Raw genomic sequence first — 6483 nt, forward strand, 5'->3', positions numbered from 1 at the left:
ATTGACGAATCAACAAAGAGAGGTAAGACCACTCCTCCAGGAGATTAATTCAAGGATAAAATCTCATCTACAGAGATTACTCCAGATTCTTAGGAGATCCGCTCAAGGGTGGGATCCCAACAAGGGTGTTTTCTTCCCTCAGTTATTAATCTACTTAAATAGTTGTAATAAATCTACTTCTAATATTTCTAGCAATGTCATTCTGTGTGAGCACAGTAAGAGATATAAACTTAGTTTGGTTCTTCCTGAGAACATCTCACTATACATTCCACAGTCCTCAGACCAGGTTAATCTTCCTAGCTCCAGTAGGTCCTAGTCTCCTCGTTACTTACTTTTGGATCATGACAGCATTTGTCCATGATCATGCCCTCAACTTATAGTTGAGTATCGTGGCTCTTTAGCCTGGCCCATTTCGATGCCAGGGTAGCTCACAGCTTGCCCTGGGTCCATTCAGTCCTCCGTCAGGACCGTGCTTTTGGGGTACTAGGAACTAAGGGCAACTGAGTCAAGAAATCAGATGCTCAGGAGTAAATATTATTCGGAGTCAATCAACTCCCAAGTTACAAAGCATAATATTAACTCTCTTCCTGTGTCCTCACAGAAAGGACATTGCTTACAATACAAGTTCAGTGTCCTTAGATGGGTGTGACCTGATAAACCTAAGCTACCTGAGGAAGGACAAAAGAGTGTTATCCTACACCACTGGATTTCAAAAGATCGAATGGCTCCCCACCTATCAGATGTTCAGACATTTTCGTCAACACTCCGAATGATTGGTTTTAGGCTGTTCGTGTTCCTAGAACAAGGAGACACAATTGGGTTACATTAGCACATGACAGGGATGAATGGAGATGTTACTGGCACCCACTCGAACAGCTCAATGAGTAATGGGATATCTAGTGATCAAGTGTTTATTTTCTTGAAGAACCAGCTCTTGGTTTCATTGATCTTTGGGATTTTTTGTTTGTTTGTTTCCATGACATTGATTTCTCCTCTAAGTTTATGATCTCTTTCCTTCTGCCTGGTTTGGGCTTCTTTTGTTGGTCCTTTTGTTGGTCTTGAGCAGTGAAGTCAAGCTGTTAATGTAAGCCCTTTCTTCCTTCCTGAGAAATGCTTGCAGAGCTGTAAATTTTCTCCTTAACACGGCTTTAGCTGCATCCTATTTGTTCTGGTAGCTCATGTCTTCAATCTCATTTGTTTCCAGGTATCGATTTTATTTGTGTGTTTATTCCTGACCCACTCGTTGTCCAACATTGAGTTGTTTAATTTCCAGGTGTTTGATTTGGTTCTCCGTGTCTGTGTGCGATTCACTTCTATCTTCAGTGCATCATGTCCTGAAAAGATTGTTCATACTATTTCTATCTTCCTGATTCTATTGAGGTATGTCTTCCCGTGTGCACTGGAGAAGAATGTGTATTCTTATTCTTTCTTTTTGGGATGTGAAGCCCTGAATAGGTCTATAAGCCCTCTCTCTTCTACTTCTTCCTTCAAAGTCAATGTTTCCTTGCTGAGTTTTGTTACTGTTGAATTATCCAAAGATGATTAGGCAATTTTGAAGTCCGGCTAGTATTGTGTTTCTAACAATGTCCTCCTTAAAATCTGTTAGCAGTTGTTTTAAATATTTTGCTGTTCCCTCATTAGGAGTGTATACATTTAAGAGTGTGATTTCTTCCTGTTTTATGTATCCCTTAATTAATAGAAAATGGCCTTCACTGTCCCTCCTAATCTTTTTTAACCTGAAATTTGTGTTGTTGGATACTAGTATGGCCACCCAAGTTTTTTTGAGGGAGCTGTTTGCTTTCAGGGTTGTTTTCCATCCTTTAACTTTGAGTCTGTGTTTTCTCTGACTTTTCAGATGAGTTTCCTGTAGGTAGCAGAATGTTGGGTTCTGTCTCTGAATCCATTTTGGCACTCTGTGTGTCTTGATTGGTGAATTTAGACCATTGATGTTGAGATTGATTATTGTTATGGGGTTTTGTTGTCATCCTTCTGTAAGGGTTTGTTTTGCTTGCAGGGTTTGCTTTGTCTTACAGTAGCCCCGTTAGCCCTTCTTTTAGCTTTTGTTTTGAGTCTATGAAATTCCTTTGCTGTTGTTTATCCATAAAATAGTGTACTGTTCCTTCAAGTTTGAGTGAGAGTTTAGCCGGGGGTAGAGTATTCTTGGTGAAGCGTTCATTTCAGTGAGTTTTTTCACTATGCCCCACCACTGCCCTCGGGCTTGTATGGTTTCCTCTAATAGGTCTGCTGTGAACCTAAGGGCTGTTCCTTTGTAAGTGATTTCCTTCTTTGAGCGCACTGCTTGAAATATTGTGTCTCTATCCATAGCATCCATCATTCTAACTATGATATGTCTTGGAGTGTTTTTGTTAGGCTCTCCTTTAGCTGGCACCCTTCGGGCTCCTTGAATCTGAATGGCTGCACTGTCCAGCTTCGGGAACTTCTCAGCAATGATTCGTTTAACCATGGCTTTTACATTGGGATTGTTTCCCTGTCCTTCTGGTACTCCAATGATACTAATGTTGTTCCTCTTTAAATGATCCCTTAGGACCCTGATTCACTCTAGAGCTTTTTGAGGTCTTGCTATTGTTTGTTGTTGCCTGTTAGCTTGGTGCAGCTGATCTTCCAGCTCACTGATTCTGCCTTCAGCTGTGGCCATTCTGTAGTTGAGGCAACAGACTGGGCTTTTTTATTTCATCTACTGAATCTTTTATTACTGACATTTCTGTGCATAGCTTTCCAATTTCTACTCTCATTTCTTCTCGTATTTTCTCGATTGTTTCTTTCATGCCCTCCTTTAATTTACTGGATATCTGTCTCACTGTTTCATTGAGTTCATTGAACATCTTCATTACTTCATATCTGAATTCTTTTCCAGAGAGGTCCCTTATGTGAACAACACCCTACTGAGGCTTTTGGACTCTTTTCATCGTCCTCCCCTCGTGGTAGGGATTTGCATTGTTTCTTCATGTTGGTGTGGAGGTATGGAGACTGAGATGTTACACGAGATTGCTGAATATGGGTAAACTACCAGAGACCAGCCCAAAAGTAGGCTATGCTTACCTCTACAGAGCCCACGCCCACTTCTGAAGAGGTCACGCCTTCTACAGGTACCTGGTGTGTGTGCTTGTGGGGTGTACAACCTGGGGGAAGAAGACCCGGCACAGAGTTGGGGACAAACAGAAAGCAGCTCAAGAATGGTGAGTATCCTAGAGTCCTAGAGGATGCCTGGAGCACGTTCACGGAGAAAGCCACATCCCGGGTTCGAACACTGACTATCCTGGGGGAGGAAGAAGATCAGGCACAGTGTTAGCATGAACAGGAAGAGGCTCAGGGATGGTGAGCATCCCAGAGTCCTAGAGGATGCCTCAGAAAAAAACTCTTTGAAAAGTATTGAAATGATCTACAACAAATAACTCAAATTTAACATTTAATATTATTAAGTGGTAAGTGGCTAACCACCTTGATGAAAGTCAAAATTCTAGTAATTGCCTTTAATATATTTCATAAATGCCCTCTCAATTCTCTTTTTGAACCTCTGAACTTGCTACACTAATAGGTCACCCTAGTTTACTGCCTCCTAGGATTGAATGACCTTACTTAGTTTCATTTTATTGAAACTAAAATTGGACTTTTCTATGAAAATTTCTTTCATATTTTGTTTTATATTTTTTTCTCAAGTACTTGTAATTTTCTCATATATTTTGCATTCCACTTGATAGGTAATCTAGTTAAGTAAAATTGATGCTGTTTTATTTTTTAATTTTCAATTTCTAGAACAGTTATTTAATATTTAATACTGGTTGTATCAAAGATTATAAATAAAATATTACCAAAATTGATACAGATGTCTTAATATATATTCTTGACTACAGAACATTTTCTTCTGCAAATTTCTGGCAAAATTTAATCATATTCTCATAACTTATTTATAATAATAAAATTTCTCTATGAAAAAAATTATTTTAGATAGTATATATTTACTCATATTCTATTTACATGTGTCTTAACTGTGCTGAATTTAGCGTTCATAAAATTCGAGTAAAATAACATAAATTTAATAATTTTTCATGAATATTAAAAGTTCTAAAGAAATATTCAGTAGTTTATTGATATGAATGACTGGTATTAAAAATTCAACTTAGCAAAAAATGTGGTATAAAAGTTTAGGGTGAATTTTTCCTGCAAATAGTAATTTTCACTGAACAAATTTTAGAGGTATTCGAATCTAACTTAAAGTTGAAACAGAAAATCAAAAGCATGCAATCTTTTTCTCTCTCTCTGCAAATTCCCACTTACAGTAGGATCAGAAGCATATTTAAAATAATCTGATTTTTAGAATTGCTTTTAGAATTCGGATTGTCAAAATTTTCTGATCCACCTCTAGGAATATGTACACAATTATTTTTAATTTATTTGCTTGCTTTAAAATATTTTCATTGAAATATCATGATATAATAACATTATAAGTTTCAACAATGCACCTTTTAAAATGAATGTATTTCCCCTTTAACCTTGATCTATGATTTTACCTTAATCTCGATTTCTCCCTTCCTTTCTGATAAATACTCATAGATTCTACAATGTGAAAGATTACTACTGTATTTTCAGTTCAAATTTGTTACCTGTATATGTCAAATATAGTATTAACCTTCCATTTTGTGTTTTTCTTTTTTTCCATCTGACTTAATTCAGTAAGCAAAATAAACTCAAGATTGACACACATTTACAAATGGAAGAATCAATTGTTCTTTATTTAATATTATTTATTGGATTATATGCAACATCTTTATTATACACATGTCAGTAAGTAGGCTCTTCACTTTTCAGTTTTGGGCTCTAGCAATTAATGATGCAGATATAATTTCAACATAATTTCCAATTAATGTTTTTGCATTTTTTTTTAGTTACGAGATGGAAATAGGGTAATTATAACATGTATAATTTCTATATGTTTATGCTTTCTATAGTAGTTAAAAAAAAAGTGAAGGCCCTCCCGTTGATCATCGATTTGCTCGAGCGGGCCCAGTAACATCTCCATTGGAGACTTTGTTGTTACTGTGTTTGGCATATCGAATATGTCACGGGGAGCTTGCCAGGCTCTGTCGTGCGGGCAAGATACTATCGGTAGCTTGCCGGGCTCTCCTAGAGGGGCGGAGGAATCGAACTCGGGTCGGCCATGTTGGCTGCGTGCAAGGCAGACGCCCTACCCGCTGTGCTATCGCTCCAGCCCTATAGTAGTTATACCAATTTAATTCACACCAAAAGTGATAAGGATTCTCTGCGAATTCTATTCAACACTTCCTATTTCTTGTCTTTTGGATAATACCTATTTTCACAGATGTGTGGGGAAAGTTTTTGGTTTAAATTTGCATGTACCTATTAAGAAGAGATGATGATCTTTTCCTGTGTCTACTTACCACATGTATCACTTCTTTGGTGAAGTATATATTCTAACCTCCTTAACTGAATCGTTTGTATTCATTGACAAGTTTTGCAGTACTTGTAAATTACCCCTTGTCAATTTTGCATATTGCTTTAAAAGAGTTTTAAATATAAATTGAGTAAGATGACTTAAAGATAATGAGTAAATGTTCATTGTTACAGAGTATTATAGTTGTATATAGATATGATGAAGAAAAAATAAATCTAAGTACTTCAAATTGTTTTATGAAGAAAAAAAGACTAAAAGAACCAGACAGGTAATGCATGTGGTAAGGAACTTGCCTTGAAAGTATCAACAATATCTGTGACACTTAATGAGTATCCAGCACCACATATGGTCCACCGAGTATCACCAGCATTAACTCCTATGCCCAAAGTTCAACACTAGCCCATGAGCACTGCCAAGTGTGACTCAAAACAAAAGAAAAAGTAAAAAGAAAGAAAAATAATAAAGAAAAAGCAAGGTAATGAAACCCCGCAGATGATATATTTTAATAAGTTTTCATAATGATTCAGATATCTTTTTACATGTCAATGTCAGATAACCTATTCCATTCACTAGATGTCTTTTTTTGAGATTTTTTTTTCATCAAGCAGAAGCTACTTAGATATAATCACATTAAATTATTTTATTTTTCTTCCATGATATTAGGTATAATTTTCCAAACACCTTTATAAAATAATACAAAATTAAAGTCATTGGAACTACCTTTGACTTTCACATATTGAAGGTACTCATGTACAGTTGAAATTCAATTTGTTTTTGTCCTATTGATTTTATTATGTAAATTTATATTTGGGGAATATCAAAGAACCTAGAATTGAAGAGAGAAAATACTTTATATCCTTACAACCCCAAGATCTTTTAAAGAAAAATATGCATGAAGATGATAATGATTAAAGTTAATAAAATTCTTGCAGGGAAGACTTTTTTCAAGAAAGGTAACATCTATATAGAAAGAAAAAAATCAAGATTAAAATACAGAAAATATAGATGAGTGGTGGCAGAAATGGTCAGCTGGTAGGGTACTTGCCTTGCAC

This window comes from Sorex fumeus, unplaced genomic scaffold, assembly GCF_029834395.1.
Source record: "Sorex fumeus unplaced genomic scaffold, SorFum_2.1 ptg000240l, whole genome shotgun sequence".
Classification (NCBI taxonomy): domain Eukaryota; kingdom Metazoa; phylum Chordata; class Mammalia; order Eulipotyphla; family Soricidae; genus Sorex; species Sorex fumeus.